Source organism: Ornithorhynchus anatinus, chromosome 5 (assembly GCF_004115215.2).
Source record: "Ornithorhynchus anatinus isolate Pmale09 chromosome 5, mOrnAna1.pri.v4, whole genome shotgun sequence".
NCBI classification, from domain to species: domain Eukaryota; kingdom Metazoa; phylum Chordata; class Mammalia; order Monotremata; family Ornithorhynchidae; genus Ornithorhynchus; species Ornithorhynchus anatinus.
In genome coordinates this window covers 8,896,846-8,913,830 of record NC_041732.1, presented here as the reverse complement: position 1 = coordinate 8,913,830, position 16,985 = coordinate 8,896,846, and the positions used below count along the sequence as shown (strand labels likewise).

Sequence of the window (16,985 nt, the reverse complement as noted above, 5' to 3'; positions counted from 1 at the left end):
TCCACCTCCACATATCCCCTTGATTCTATTTATTGCTATTGTTCTTGTCTGTCCGTCTCCCCGGATTAGACTGTAAGCCCGGCAAAGGACAGGGACTGTCTCTATCTGTTACCGATTTGTACTTCCAAGCGCTTAGTACAGTGCTCTGCACATAGTAAGCGCTCAATAAATACTATTGAATGAATGAATGAACATCAAACGGAAACTCCTGGACTTGGGCTTTAAGGTAGTCACTCAGCTCTGTCCTCCTACCTTACTTAGTTCATCATCTCCCACTAAAACCGAGCCCACGCTCTTGAGTCCGCTAAAGCCAACCCCCTTACTGTTCCTCGATCTCGACTCCCTCTCCCCATCAACCCCTCGCTCACGTCCTCCCTCCTGCTTGGAACGCCATCTCCTTTCATTTGTAACGGACCACCGCTCTCCCCATCTTCGAAGCGCTCTTAAAATCACATCTCCTCCAGGAAGCCTTCCCTGACTAAGCTCTCATCTCCCCCCCATTCACCCAGTCTTCTGTATCACCCATTCACTTGGGTCTGTACCCCTTTAGCACTTTGTAACTCACCCTGTTCCCCAGCCCCACAGCACTTCTATCCAACTCTGCTGTTTCCTCCTACCTTTATTTTTAATGTCTCTCTCTCTCTCCCCCTCTAGACCATCAGCTCCTCAAGGGCAGGTATCGTGTCTTCCGACTCTATTGCACTGGACCCTCCCAAGGCTTGGTCCAATGTTCTACACCCACTAAGTGCTCAATAAATACCACTGTTTGACTCATGCCTCCTGTAGGAGGTGACTTTTTAGGAAGGCTTTGAAAATGAGGATGCCCGTGGTTGTGCAATATTCAGATTCTTCCCTATCTTGCTTATGTACTTATCTTTAAATTACATATTATAGATTACCTATATTAATGTCCATGTCCCCCTCTAGACTGTAAGACAATAATGTAAGTCATCTTAGTTGTCTCGTTACCAGTTGGTTAGTCCCTGAGATATCATTCTCGATTACCGAACATGAACCGCTCCTATCAGGTCACGCTTTTCTTCCACCATGTCCCATGCTTTTACCCGGGAAGGTTGGCACATTCCGTTTGAACTGGGAAGTGTGCGTGTGTGGGGGTGTGTACGCACATGTGCCTGCGTGTGCATGCTCAGCGAGGCACCGGTGGTGTAACACAGGAGCAGGACAAGGCTTGACCTGCTTTTTCGGGACCAAAGTCAAGATCCGCCCTGGCTAGATCCCCGCTCCACCACTTAGCAGCTGTGTGGCTTTGGGCAAGACACTTAACTTCTCTGTGCCTCAGTTACTTCATCTGGAAAAGGGGAATTAAGACTGTGAGCCCCACATGGGACAACCTGATTACCTTGTATCAACCCCAGGGCTTAGGACAGTGCTTGGCACATAGTAAGCGCTTAACAAATAGCATCATTATTATTATCACTGGAGGACACGGGCCCATGAGGCGCTGTGAGGTCTGAAGCCCGGCTTCCTCTGAAGCGATGGGGTCTGAGGCAAGAGAAGGAGTGCTGTGGCCAGCTCACGGTTCCCGCAGGAGCGATGGGGTCTCTCAAGCAACTGAAGGGGCTCCGGGTGTGGCTCACGGCTCCTGCAGGAGCAATGGAGTCTGAGGCAAGAAAAGGGGCTGGCGATGGGCCCTTGTTCAAAGCTTCCTTAGGAACAATGGGATCTGAGGCACAAAAGGGGTGCGAGGCCCAGTTCACGGCTCCCTGAGGAGCGATGAGGTCTGAGGAAATACAAGGGGCGCCGGGCCTGGCTCACGGCTCCCTCAGCCACCTCCCGGGGCTCACTTCCCTCACAACAGATCAAATGAGCACGGGCTGCGTTGGGAATCGACTAACTCACCCCAGGCGTTGCCAGAGGCTCGGGCTAATCTCTGGGGCAGGCAGGTGGTCGGTCTGGGTCAGATGACCATTCAGTTAGCTGGGCAGGCAGGCAGGAGATCAGATGGCCACACAGGCAGGCTGATGGTCAGCCAGTCAGGTAGATTGTAGACTGTAAGCCCGCTTTGGGCAGGGAATGTGTCTACCATCTCTGTCACACTGTATTCTCCCAAGAGCTTAGTCCAGTGGTCTGCACAGAGTAAACACTCAATAGTTACCATTGATTGATTGATAGGTTATCAGGCAGTCAGGCAGCCATGCAACCAGACAATTAGTCGCTCAGGTAGCGAGGTGGCTAGGCAATCAGTCAGATGGTCAGGCAGGTGGTCAGATGGTCAGTCAGGTGGACAGCCTATCAGATGGATAGTCAGTCAGTCAGACAGTGAGTCCAATGCTTAGTCAGATGGTTTCGAGTCAGGTGGTCAGACAGTTAGGTGGTCAGGTAATCATACAGTCAGTCGTTGGTCAGGCAGACGGTCAGTCAGACAGTCTGGCAGTCAGACTAGCAGTTAGGCAGCCAGTCTGCCGGTCAGGCCCGGTCAGCCTGTCAGCCACTAAATCCATCATACAGGTGGCCAGATGGTCAGACAGGCAGGCAGGAGCATGGATTTATTAAGCAGTGACTGCATATGGGGCCCTGAACTCAAGTTACCATTTAATTCAGGAAACAGGACAGCTAGCATAGGCCAACTGACAGACCCATACAGAACTGTTGGAAACAGGACAGAGAGAACAGGCCGGCGGACAGAATCTAAACATGTGTGACCCAAGCAGAATTACTGGCAAAATGCACAGGACTCTTAGAAGGACTCTGAACAGGACCTCTGAACGTTGTTTCTACAGATGTATGAGGGATTACCAGAGGACTGGAATCTAAGAAGACCCGGAATAATGATGATGAGGTTTATTAAATACCTATGTTGTGCCAAGGTCCTGTGCTAATAATAATAATCATCATCATGGTACTTAAGGCACTCAGATTAGACGCAGGTCCTGTCCCACGTGGGCCTTCCAGTCCCAGGGGTCAGGAAGAGTGGGTCTATTACCCCACTGAACAGATGAGGAAACTGAGCTCCAGGGAGGTGAAGTGACTTGTCCAGGGTTTCAAAGCCGGCCGGTGGCAGAGTTGGGACATGAACCTTATTAAACCTCATTAAAATCCCATCTTCACCAGGAGGCCTTCACCAACTAAGCCCTCGATTCTTCTACCCCCCCCCCCCTTCTGTGTCACCTTTGCACTTGGATTTGCACTCTTTACTCACCCTTCCCTCAGACCCACAGAACTGATGTCCATATCCATAATTTGATGTCGGTCTCCCCCTCCAGATTGCAAACTCCTTGTGGGCAGGGAATGTGTCTACCCCCTCTGCTATACTCTACTCCCCTAAGAGCTTAGTACAGTGCCCTGCGCAAGGTAAGAACTCAATAGATACCATGGATCGAGTGATTGATTGAACCCGGGTCTCCTGATTCCCCATCTCACGATCTTTCCACTAGGCCACGCTACCGCCCGCAGATTCCAGACATGTTCCAGAAGGAGGGCATGTGAGTCAAGACGGGCGACGCGTCATTGAGCTCTGGCCCACCTGGGCACAGAACGTCCATCATCACAAGCTCCTCTGTGGACCGTAAGCTCCTTGTGGGCAGAGATCACGTTTACTGACTCTGTTATTCATTTATTTAATCTATTTATTTATTTATTTATTTATATTAATGTCTGTCTGCCCCTCCGACTGCAAACTCGTTGTGGGCAGGAATGTGTCTGTTGCTATACTATACTCTCCCAAGCACTTAGTACAGTGCTTTGCACACAAGTAAGCGCTCAATAAATATGATTGAATGAAGGAATGAACTGTTACATTGTATTTACCCAAGCACTTAGAACAATGTTCTATGCTTAGTAAGTATCGATTGATTTTTCTTTAAGTGGTATTTGTTACTATGTGCCAGGCACTGTACTAAGCACTGGGGTGCTAGTCAAGCTAATCAACAAGCTAATCAAGTTGGACAGTCTCGGTCCCGCATAGGGGTCCTACTCTTAATCCCCATATTACAGATCAATCAATCAATCAGTGCTATTTATTGAGTGCTTACTATGTGCAGAGTCCCATACTGTTTGGGAAAGTACGATATAACAGAGATGGTAATAATAATAATAGTATTTGTTAAGTGCTTACTATGTGCCAAGGACTGTAAGGTAATCAGGTTGTTCCGCACGGGGCTCACAGTCTTAATTTTACAGATTTTACAGATGAGATAACTGAGGCATGGAGAAGTTAAATCACATAGCAGACAAGTGGCAGAGCCAAATTAGAACCCATGTCCTCTGACTCCCAAGCCCGTGCTCTTGCCACTAGGCCATGCTGCTTCAGTGGTTGACACTTCCCTTCCCACAACCAGTTTACAGATGAGATAACTGAGACACAGGGAAGCTAAGTGACCGGCCCAAGATCACACAGCAAACAAGCTGATGAATAATAATAATAATAATAATTGTGGGTTTTGTTAAGTACTTACTAGGTGCCAGACACTGTACGAAGTACTGGGATGGATATCAGCAAATCGGGTCCAACCCAGGCCCTGTCCCACATGAGGCTCACAGTCTTAATCCCCATGGGAAGCAGATGGGGAAGTGGATAGAGCATGGGCCTGGGAGTCAGAGGGTCATGGGTTCTAATCCCGACTCCGCCACTTGTCTGCTGTGTGATCTCGGGCCAGTCACTTCACTTCTCTGGGCCTAGGTTATCTCATCTGGAAAATAGGGTTTGAGATTGTGAGCCTCATGTGGGACAGGGACTGCATCCAACCCAATTTGCTTGTATCCACCCCAGCGCTTAGTACAGTGCCTGGCATATATTCATTCATTCATTCAATAGTATTTATTGAGCGCTTACTATGTGCAGAGCACTGTACTAAGCGCTTGGAATGTACAAATCGGTAACAGATAGAGAGGGTCCCTGCATATATTAAGTGCTTAACAAATACCATAATTATTATTATTATTCATTATTTTACGGATGAGGGAAATGAGGCCCAGAGAAGTGAGGTGACTTGCCCAAGTTATATAGCAGACAAGTGGTGGAACTGGGATTAGAACCCAGGTCCTTCTGACTCCCAGGCCCATCCTCTATCCACTACGCCAGTACCAACCACTGGGACAGATGCAATCATAATAATACTAATAACAATAATAATGATTGCAATTACAAGTAGAAGAGTCTGAATTAAAACTCAGGTCTCTCTGACTCTCAGGCCCAGTTCTTGACACTAGATCTTGCTGCTTCTTGGTACCACCCGAAACAATCAGATCAGATAGGGTCTCTGACCCACTCAGGAACCACCGCCCGAGAGAGACGGGGGAACAAAGTATTGAATCTCTATTTTACGGATGAGAAAAATGAGGCTCAGAGAAGTCGAGGGACTTGACCGTGGTCATCCGGCAGGCGAGTAGCGGACCAGGGATTAGAACTAGGGTCTCCTGACTTCCGGTCTTGTGCTCTCCCTACTGAGCAACACGGCCTCTCACATTTGCAAAAGCGACCCTGTCCCAGAGACCAATATTTTTCAGACCCATCCTGAGCTCTCCCCTTCTCCACCTGCTGAGCTTTTTTTTTAAAATATACCCGACTGAGGCAGGCGGAGCCCCAGGGGATCTGGGGAGTCTAGGCCCCGTCGGCTCCACCCTGCTCCAGAAGGAGCCTCCCCGAGGAGCACAGAGTGCCCGAGAGGACTTGGGGCCCGGGCCGGTCCCAGCCGGTCCCGGCCGGTCCCAGCCTGTGCTGTGTTTTTCCATAAACTTGGCCCGGCTCCGATTTGGTCAACCTGTGAAGACGCCTCCTGCCTGAGTAATGCATGGGTGAACTTGGGAGTTCTCTCCGGTGGTGGTGGATGGGGCAGTGGAGATGGGGTTGGTGGGTGGAGGGGTGGTCCCGGGACCACCCCGTCCCCTCCCCCGTCCCTTCCCACATCGGGCCCCGCCGGGCTGAGGGAAACACATCTGGCTCCAGCCTGGCACAGGTCAGGGGGCCTGTTACAAAGGTCACTGAGGGCACTGACAGCCTTAATAGGTGGAATGTCAGCGGCCCCGGGGGGGTTCCAGCCTCAGACTGGTCCAACTCGCCGAGACCCCAAAGCCCACGTGAGGGACACGCTTCTCACCTCAAAGGAGGCCAAAGCTGGGGCCTAGCAAGGTAGGGCAGTAGCCGGGCCTCTGTTGGCCTTCACTCTGGGCTTCTGCTCCTCCTGCCTCTGCACACTACTGCCTTTTCTTTTGACTTTGCATACTTGGCCCCGATTTTTATGCTGCTTTGTAGTATTTTACCGGGTCTCTTCACCTTCTGCGTCTGTTGGCAATCCTCCCCATCCCCTCTCCGCCACCTCGCAGCCTTAGATTTTGAGCCCCTGAGGGCCAGGGACTATGTCTGACCACCCCCTCCTCCCCCCTGCCCCGGGCCTTCCTTCCTCCCTCACACTTAGTCCAGCGCTCTGCACAAAGTGGGGGCTTAATAAATACTACTGCTTTTAATACCACTACTGTTATATGGTATTCTGTTATATGGTATTCTATATACTGTTCATTATGTTGTACTGTCTCAAATGCTTAGGACAGTGCTCTGCACCCTGTAAGCGCTCAATAAATACGATTGGCTCACTGACTGGCCCCCTCCCACCCTCCCCTCAGCTGGGGAGGGAAGGGGCACGTTCTCTTTCATTCTGAAGTGTCAGTCTGCCCAGGTTGGTGTGGACAGCCAAGGAGCTTTTGCAAATCAGGGGGAAGCAATCCATTATGAGACCTTGGAGAAGCAGTGTGGCCTTGTGGAAAGTGCATGGGGCTGGGAGCCAGAGGACCTGACTGTGTGGCCTTGGGCAGGTCAATTAACATCTCTGTCCCTCCATTTCCTCATCTGTAAAATGGGGATTCAAAACCTGTTCTCCCTCCTGCTTAGACTTCGAGCCCCGTGTGGGACAAGGATGGGATCTTGACTAAATCTACCTGAGAGCTATGTGCTTGGAATATAGTAAGCGCTTCACAAATAGCACAATTATTATTATTTCAGCAGAACGCTTGCCCCAGGCAGCACTGCACAGTTCAGAGGAGAATATTCACTCTTGTGGATTTGATCGCCTCTAGGCCACTTCTTGGCTGAGCTCGGATCCACTTTGGCTCTGCTCCATTCAAATCGATTCTGGTCCCGCTCCTTGTGGAGATCGCGCTGTCCATCTCCCCCATTAGAGTGTGATCCCCCTGTGTGTCCTCTGTGGTGAGCTATCTCTATCTCGCCGCCGACCTCTCGTCTATGTCCTGCCTCTGGCCTGGAACGCTCTCCCTCCTCATATCCAACAGTGACTCTCCCCCCCTTCAAAGCCTTATTGAAGGCCCATCTCCTCCAAGAGACCTTCCCCGACTAAGCCCTCCTTTCCTCTTCTCCCACTCCCTTCTGAGTCACTCTGATTTGCTCCCATTATTCACCTCTCTCTCAGACCTTTTTGCAAATATCCATAATGTATTTATTTATATTATTGTCCGTCTCCCGCTCCGGACTGTAAGCTCAGTGCAGGCGGGGAATGTGTCTGTTACAGTGTTCTCTCCCAAGCGCTTAGTAAAGCGCTCCACACACAGTAAGCACTCAATAAATACGATTGAGTGACTGAGAGCTACTGTGAGAGCAGAAGGCGCTCGATAAACCCCGCCACAGCTACTACTGTGACGTAGCTCCTTATCTTCCCACCCAAACCCTGCCCTCTCCCTGACTTTCCCATCACTGTAGATGGCACCACCATCCTTCCCGTCTCAAAAGCCCGTAACGTTGGCATTATCCTCCTCTCTCTCATTCAACCAACATATTCGATCCGTCACCGGATCCTGCCGGCCCCAACTTCACGGCATCGCTAAAATCCACCCTGTCCTCTCCAACCAAACTGCTACACGTTAATACGATTACTCATCCTATCCAGCCTAGATTACTGTGTCAGCCTCCTTGCCGACCGCCCAACCTGTCTCTTCCCACTCCAGTCCATACTTCAGTCCACTGCCCAGATCATCTTTCCACAAAAACGTTCAGGACTTGTCACCTTCCCCTCATCAAAAATCTCCGGTGGTTGCCTATCCGCCTCTGTATCAAACAAAAACTCCTCATCCTGGCTTTAAACCAGTCCACCACCTTGCCCCCTCCTACCTCACCTTGCTTCTCTCGTTCTTCAACCCAACCTGCTTATTTTGCTCCTCTGGTGCTAACCTTCTCACTGTCCCTCCATCTCGCCTGTCTCAGGCCTGAAACGTCCTCCCTCCTCAAATCCGCCAGACAATTACTCTCCCTGCCTTTAAAACCTTATTGAAGGCACATTTCCTCCAAGAGGCCTTCCCAGACTGAGCCCCACTTTTCCTCATCTCCCACTCCCTTCTGCATTGCCCTGACTCTCTCTCTTTGTTCTTCCTCCCCCACCCACCCAGCACGACAGCACTTATGTATAGAGCTGTAATTTTATTTATTTGTATTGATGTCTGTCTCCCCTCCTCTAGACTGTGAGCTCATTATGGGTGGGGACTGTCACTGTTTATTGTTGTATTGTTCTTTCCCAAGTGCTTAGTACAGTGCTTTGCACAGTAAGCACTTAACAAAAATGACTGACTGAATGAATGAATGAGTGAAGGAGCTGAGCTGGGGGAAGGGATGTGGTCTCAGGCCCACTGAGCAAGGGGAAATGCCCGGAGGGGCAGCAGGACAGTAGGTAGGCCGGAAAGCAGCCTGGAATTCTATGGAAAACCCAAGCCGTGGGCGTGGGGCAGGGTGGAGTCCTGGCACCTCTGTCCTTTTCCTTTGTGGTATTCGTTAAACCCTTGCTGTGTGCCAGGCACTGTACTATGCGCTGAGGTAGAGACAAGCTAATCAAGTTGGTCACAGTCCCTGCCCTGCAGTCCTCACCCCCGTTTTACAGATGAGGCAACTGAGGCCCAGAAAAGTGAAGTGACTTGCCCAAGGTCACCCAGCAGACAAGGGGTAGAGCCGGGATTAGAGCCAGATCCTTCTGACTCCCGGGCCCGGGCTCTATCCGCTAGGCCGCACTGCTTCCGCTGGCTCGGTGGGCTCGGTTCCCACTCTGGGTCAGGCAGGTGCCTGAGGGGCCCACCCATCCACCCGGTCTTTTAGACTGTGAGCCCATTGTTGGGCAGGGATTGTCTCTATCTGTTGCCGAATTAGACATTCCAAGCGCTTAGTACAGTGCTCTGCACACAGTAAGCGCTCAATAAATACGATTGAGTGAATGGCTCCCCCAGATCAAGGATGAGCGGATCCTCACCCTGCCCCGGGCCCCACGCTCTGTCTCCCTGCCCGCCCGGTGCCCCAAGGTCATGGTCTGCCCCCACTCACCCCGCTGAGGTCCTGGCATGCACGAGGGCCAGCCAACGCCCCCGACACAGTGGACCCCGACCACTGGAACCCAGTGGGTACGAGCGCCGGCTGAGGCCCCCCAAAATGGTGGACCCCGAACACCAGGACCCAGTGGGTGTGAGCCCCCAACATGGTAGACGTGGAGAGCCAGGTTTTGACGGGCACAAGGGCTGACCGAAACCCCCAATTCAGTGCGTTCCAAGCCCCGGGCCCCAGCGGCCACGCCCCAGGGCCCGACGGGCGCAAGGGTCAGCCGAGATCCCCGACATGGTGGATCCAGAGAGCTGGGCCCCAGTGGGGACGAGGACCGACCGAAGTTCCCAGCATGGTGGACGCCGAGGGCCACGGGGGCTGGCCAAAGTCCCCGACATAGTGAACCTTGAGAGTCAGGGCCCGGTGGGCACGAGAGTTGGCCGAAGCCCCCAGGACAGTAGACCCCAAGCCCAGGTACCCTGCGGACACGAGGGCCAGCCAAGGTCCCTGACACGGTGGATCCCAAGCCCTGAGCCCCAGTGGGCACGAGGGCCGGCCGAAGACATCTACACAGGGGACCCGGAGTCCCAGGCCACTTGGTCTCAGCCGCCTCACCTGCCACGGGAATCCAGCCGCCCCAGGGACCGGACCCCCACGTTGAACCGAGGGCCCCGGTGGGCCGCGCCGGCCCAGGCTGGCCAGGGACCCGGGTCTCCGCTCCCCGGGAAATCGGGCCAGCCGCCAGCCCCTGGGAGAGACGGACCTGGCGAGGGACGGGGGGCATCGCTCGTGGCCGCGGATCATCGCCCGTCCGGGGCGTCCATTCCAAGTCGTGGGAAACGTTTCCGCCGTTAATGATTACCTGGAATCTGACTTACCCGGGCCTGGCGGCACGGAGGCAAGGCGGGGGAGACCGGTCGGCTGTAAAACGGATGGCAGAGCAGCTCTGCATAATTATGAGCAAATGGAAGGGAGAGAAAGCTGCGGGAACAACGTCGCGATTGTGTGCGCTCCCAGAGGCTGGCTGCGGCCCCCGGGGACGGACCGTGCCGCTCCCAAGGCCCCGCGCTCCTCCCCAGTCCGCCCCCCACCCCCACCCCCTGCCCCGGGGAGCGGGGGGTCACTGAGGGCCGACTCGTGGGGGACAGGAACTGGCTCGGTCTAGTGCGAAGAGCTCAGGCCTGGAAGGCGGGAGACCCCGCTTCTGATCCTACTCCAACCTGCCGCTTGTCTGTCGGGTGATCTGGACCAAGTCTGCCTCTTCTCTGGGCCTCAGTTTCCTCATCTGCAAAATGGGGATGCAAAACCCATCCTCCCACCCCCTTAGACGGTGCAGTCCCTGGGAGACGGGGACCGAATTTTTTGTTTTTTTGCTTTTTAAATGCCATTTGTTAAGCTTTTACTATGTGTCAAACATTGTTCTAAGCGCTGGGGTAGATACAAGCTAATGGGGTTCGCAGACTTAAGAAGGAGGGAGAACAGGAGAACAGAGGCATGGAGAGGTGAAGTGACTTGCCCAAGGCCATACAGCAAGCATCTGGAAGAGCTAGGACTACAGAACAGAGGTGCCCCGATGCCCAGGCTCGTGGTTTTTTCACTAGGCCACCACTGCTAGCGTGGCTCAGTGGAAAGAGCCTGGGCTTCGGAGTCAGAGGTCATGGTTTCGACTTTTGGCTCTGCCACATGTCAGCTGTGTGACTGTGGGCAAGTCACTTAACTTCTCTGTGCCTCGGTTACCTCATCGGAAAAGCGGGGATTAACTGTGAGCCTCACGTGGGACAATCTGATTACCCTATATCTCCCCAGCGCTTAGAACAGTGCTCTGCACATAGTGAGCGCTTAACAAATACCAACATTATTATTATTGTTCTCCATGGGGGGCAGCGGGCACATGGGCCTTCCACCCCTGGGCCCTGAGGATCAGGCTGCCAACATACTGTGCCACCCCTTTATCTCGCATCCGCCCCGGTGCTGAGCACAGCACTGGGCCCATAGGGGAGAGCATCTCAAATATCCCAGTCATTAGTAGAAGATCTCAGCCGATCTAATGAATAGGTCCTGCAAGCTAGGACGTATTTCTGAGTCACGATAATGGTTATAAAGCCCGAACCTAGCCTGCGTGTTTGCCCAGCACCTCCTAAGAGCCGATTAGCTCGTCTAATATTTGCATTTCTAGAGCATTATCTGGGGATTATTAATAATTAAAAGCTCGAATGTATTCGCCGTAATCACGACGGATGAAGTCTTTTGGCTTCTAAACGACCGGCGACAATCTCCTCAAAAATTCGGTCAACGGCCCGGCTGTCGCAGCGCCAGGCTCAGCGGGGTTAGCGGCAAGGACCTGGACGGAGAACTCGCTCGGACTGGGTCCAGACGCCAGGCTGGGGGGAGGGCCTGGGCCCGCGGGAACAATCCCGACGTACGACTCTGAGCCCGCGGGGCCCATTTCTGAGTCCGGGGCTCCGGGTGAGCTGCCTCTGCCGCCCACGCATCAGCGGGTTCGAATCAGATCTCCGAGCGGCGGACACAGAGGGCCATTGTGGGAGGAGAACGGAGCGTCCCCATCTGCGAGAGGGCGAGGCCAGGGTTTGAGGGGGGCGGAGAGGGGAGGGTCGTGGGAGAGGTGGTCCCCAGCCAGCTCGGGGTGGGGCGGGTTCTCCAAGTCTCCAGCAAGGGATAGGTCTGGATATCCTCCCTCCCCAACATTCATTTATTCATTCAACATTGCGGGCAGGGAATGTGTCTGTTTATTGTTTTATCATCCTCTCCCAAGCGCTCAGTGCAGTGCTCTGCACACAGTAATCACTCCATAAATATGACTGAATGAGTGAGCACAGGCGAGGGCAGTGTAAGGATCCACTGGAGGGAGTCAAGGACACACGGTCCCAATGGGAAGCAGGCCATTTTTTGGAATGGTATTTGTTAAATGCTTACTATGTGCCAGGCACTGTACTAGGTGCCGGGGTAGATACAAACAAATCGTGTTGGATAGAGTCCCTGACCCACATGGATCTCGGTGTCTTAATCCCCATTTTACAGATGAGGGATCTGAGGCCCAGAGAAGTGAAGTGACTCGCCCCAGGTCACACAGTAGACAAATGGCAGGGTCGAGATTAAAAGCCAGGTCCTTCTGACTCCCAGGCCCAGGGTCTTTCCTCAAGGCCCTGCTGCTTCTCTCTCATCGGCTGCAGGGCACCGTGGCCGATCGCTAGTGGGCACGGCCACCCCACGGGCCCCTCCGGAGGCTCGGGTCTGGCGGCTGACGGGGCTGGAGGTGGGCTGGGAAGGTGGCCTGATGGGGCAGGGTCCCGGGCGGAGAGGCGGGAGACCCGAACCCCACCTGGCCGGGTCTGCTCCTGACCTGTGGGCTCCAGCGCGGAGCCCTGAGAGGGCATCAGTCACCTGTCACGGGCCTCGGTCTTCCCAGGTGTGAAATGGGCAGACTGTTCACAGTCCACCCTACCGGCCAAGGAACGCTTACATGCACAGGCGAGAGCGTAGCTGGGAAACAGAGAGAGAGGTCTTTGAAGTGCGCAGAGAAGGAATATCAAGTTCTGGACCCCTCAACAATGGATCCACAGTCGAGTGGCCCTCGCCCAGAATCTAAGAGGAGGACAGATCACCCCTCTGGTCTCTGGGGCCTGCTGCTCTCCACAACCCCCCAAAATCTCCTGGGACAGACCCCGGAGAGAAAGGTTGTCCCCGGGAAGAATCCTTGAGCTTGCTCTCCAGACTTCCCCAGTTCTACGACTGACGGGGGCGAGGTGTCCGCCAAGGCCAAGATGCTGGATCCAACCTCAGGTCTCTCCTGGGGTATGGGGTCAGGAACGGAATGGGGGATTGGCTCACTTGGACTGGTCCTGTGGCAAATCTAATCCCTGGCAAACGGCCCTGCTGGGACTCCGCTTCCCAGCAACGTGAGCAGGAAGACTCTCGATCTCTTGGTCCTCAGCCAACCTTCTCTCTGTCCCTCCTTCCCTCTCTCCCTCCCTCCCTCCCCATCATCAGACAGATCACGGCCCTCCACACACTCAAACCCCTCCTCATTTGTTCATTCAGTAGTATTTATTGAGCACTTGCTGTGGGCAAAGCATCGTACTAAGCACTTGGGAGAGTATAATAGAACAACAAACAGAAACATTCCTGCTCACAGTCCTCCAATACTACCTGAGGAGCCGGACTCGGGATCCCTGCCCCTGGCCTAGCGCAACAGGGGCAGTTCTCAGACCCCCTTCCTTCTCCCCATCCTCCCATTCCCTCCCCGCCCCCCACCAGCAGCAGCTTTCCGAGCCCCTTTTACATGACCGGAGTGGGGAGAAGCATGTGTGGAGGTGCTGCAATCAACCCCAGACTGAGAGAACCCCATTAATCACTGAAGAAGGAGCCCCATTAATCAATCGATCGTATTTACCGAGAGCTTTCTATGTGCAGAACCCTGTACCAAGCACTTGAGAGACTACAATACAATTAGCTGACAAGATCCCTGCCTATAACAAGCTTACAGTCTACAGTAATAATAACTATGGTATTTGTTAAGCGCTGACTGTGTGCTGGGCACTGTACTAAGCGCTGGAGTCGGTACCGGCTAATCAGGTTGGGCACAGTTCCCATTATTGTTCCACTAGAGCTTGGAAGCCAGTGGTGAGGAATTCGTATTTGATGTGAGAGGAAATGGGGACACCTGTGACGGGTGGAGAGAAGAATAGCTCTTTGCGGGCAAGGAAAGTATAGGCCGACTGTTATACTGTACTCTCCCAAGCACTTAGTAAAGTGCTCTGCACCTAGGAAACACTCAGTAAATACCACTGATTGATTGAACACCGAATGGCGTCTGACAACGATGATCTAAGCAACAGATCAGTAAGGGGCAAGGAGTGGCCAGGCTGGGAGACCAGCTCAACCAACGGCTATTTACTGAACATCCCCTGAGGGCACAGCTGAGGACTGAGTGCCTGGGATCCACCACAGAGCATAAATGGCTCCCTCTCTTCAAAGACCCTACAAGCACGGATAATGCAAATCCACAGATAACCCCAAAACCGAGTTCAGCATCTCAGCCTCCTCTCCCCACAGAGTCCCCTCCCCAGAGGCAACATTTGAGTTCTCTCTCTCCCCTCTCCCAGGGCTGCCTTTCCCCCACCGATGGAGGGGCCTATGAGGAGGGAATTGGCCAAGAGGAACAATCATAGCAGAGCAATAGGGTTCCCCGCTGGAAAATCGAGAGGTGGCCGTTGGTAAAAGCCACACAACCCAGAGCTCCTCCCCAGCCCTCGCGGCGGTCTGAGTCAGACACCTCCACTGAGAGCCGGAGGGGATTTATTCTCCTTTTTCTTGGTGAGGCTCTGTTTACCCTCCAGCACCAAAGTCCCCCGGGGGAACATATTTCTGGACGGGCGTTGGAAGGGAGTTGCAGATTTATCAGTCGATCGATTGAGCGTTTGCTGTGTGCACAGCACTGTACTAAGCACTCGGGACAGTACGATAGAACAACGAACACATTCCCGGCCCACAGAAAGCTTACGGTCTAAAGGGGAAGAGCCCGGAATGATTGATTTGTGATAGCAGGTCATTTACTCCTGCAATAACTGAATCCAGGCAAAATGCATTATTCGCAAGCTCCAAAAAGAGGAAATAAGGGGCATTTGAAATCAGCTCCATGAATGTGCAGCCTCAGCCTAGTTCTTTATTTATTCGGAGGAAGGGACTTCCCCATTCTATACCCCCCCACCAACCCCACAAATCTCCACCCTAAATGTGGAGTTGATCCATCACAACCCAGCACCTCTGGGATTTGGTGTTTAGTTCTCTCTTCCCCTGGACATTCGGGGTCAATTCGAGCTTTTGGGGGCATAGTGTTTTGGGTGGCAGAGGTGGGGAGATTACCAGACAGCTAACCCTGCCAGTTCCTCTAACTCCTCCCTTGGCTCCTCTGTTCTTCAGGAGCGTGCTTTTCACTGCCTTTTATCAAGAACGTGTTTGGGGGTGGGGATGTTGAGGTGGCTTCGAGTTTATCCCACTGGATTCAGCCCTGTGATCCTTCCACTGGGCCACACTCCCTCCCTTTTTAGTAATAATGATGGCATGCATGAAGCACTGCCTATGTGTCAAGCACCGTGTTAAGCACTGGGTAAACACAAGACAATCAGTTTCTGTCCCAGAGAGATCTCGCTGGCTAAAGGGGAAAGAGAAGACGTATCGGATCCCCATTTAACAGGTAAAGAAACTGAGGCCCAGAGAAGTTAAGCGATTTACCCAAAGTCCCACAGCAAGGCAAGTGGCAGAACTGGGACTGGGCAGAAGAGGCTTCAAGCTTATCAGATTGGACCCAATCCTCTGCTCTTTCCACTCGGCCACACTGATTCCCTTTCTAATAACAACCATGGTGTGCATTAAGCACTTTCTGTGTGCTAAGCTCTTGGTAAACACTGTGTGACCTTGGGCAAATCACTTCACTTCTCTGTGCCTCAGTTACCCCATCTGTAAAATGAGGATTAACTCTTACTCCCTCATACTTCGACTGTGAACCCCATGTGTGACAGGGACTGGGTGCAACCTGATTAACTTGAATCTACCCCAGCGCTTAGAACAGTGTTTGGCACATAGTATGTGCTTCAGAAGAACCATGATAATGATTATTATTATTATTTCCATCCAACGTGGGATTCACAGGCTAAGAATATACATTAATGTATTTACTTATATTAATGTCTGTCTTTCCCCCTAGATTGTGAGTTTGTGTGGGCAGGGAATGTGTCTGTTTATTGTTCTATCGTACCCTCCTGAGGGCTTCGTAGCGTGTTCTGCACATGGTAAGTGCTCAATAAAGGCAACTGAATGAATGAATCAATCAATGAACGAAGGGAAAGCAAGTACTGAATCCCCATTTTTCAGATAAGGAAACCAAGGCCCAAAGAAGTGAGCTGACTTACCCAAATACCCACAGCAGGCAAGTGGTGGTACCGGGATTAGAGCTCGGATCTTCTGATTCCCACTCTCCGGGCTCTTTCCACTAGGCCAAGCTGCCTCTCCCTTCCTATCTCAGATTAGTAATCAGTTGGCTCATCCATCCTCCGGGTCCCAGACCGGAGACTGGGTAGAAAGCGAATCTCTCACTCTTCCGCCCTCCGTTTTCCCACCTGCGATTCAGAGTCGCCAGAGCCTGACTACTTCAACTCATTTGCACTTTAGAAAATGGCCACAGGGGTGGGGATCGGGGCTTTGGTTTAACGTTAATAATTAGACTTTGCATTGACAGACTGACTTTTCCTATGCCAGGCCCGGCATTTCACACTCATTGTGGAAACTTCCAAAGAGCCTCTGACAACCATAACCCCGGTCAGCCTAGCAAGCGGGCGGTGCTATCCTGGTGACAGGAATGAGGCGTGAGGCCCAGAGAAGCCACCTGACCAGACGGGGACCCGCAGAGAGTCGGGGCTGAACCCGCATGACCCCGCTGGTCCCTCCCATCGCTTCTACTACCACCTCCATGCGGATGATTCTCGAATCTCCATCTCCAGCCCTGATCTCTCTTCCCCTCTGCACTCTCTCATTTCCTCTTCCCTTTAGGAAATCTCTAATCTCGCCGACACCTCAAATTTAATACCCCCTAAAAAGAACTCCTTATCTTTTCACCCAAGCCCTGTCCTATCCCTGACTTTCCCATCACTGTGGACAGCGCCACCATCCTCCCTGTCTCACGGGCCTGTAACCTTGGCGTTATCCT

At 52.8% G+C, this 16,985-nt stretch overlaps 1 protein-coding gene across 1 annotated transcript in view; it reads right to left on the bottom strand.

The window, feature by feature from the left end:
* Window positions 1-16,232, bottom strand: part of PAQR5 (progestin and adipoQ receptor family member 5) — a 38,741-nt gene extending 22,509 nt beyond the window's left edge. The window contains exon 1 of the mRNA XM_029064644.1: window positions 16,192-16,232. The gene's annotated coding sequence lies outside the window, so the exon portion shown is untranslated. The remainder of the gene's footprint in view (window positions 1-16,191) is intronic.
* Window positions 16,233-16,985: the final 753 nt, after the last annotated feature.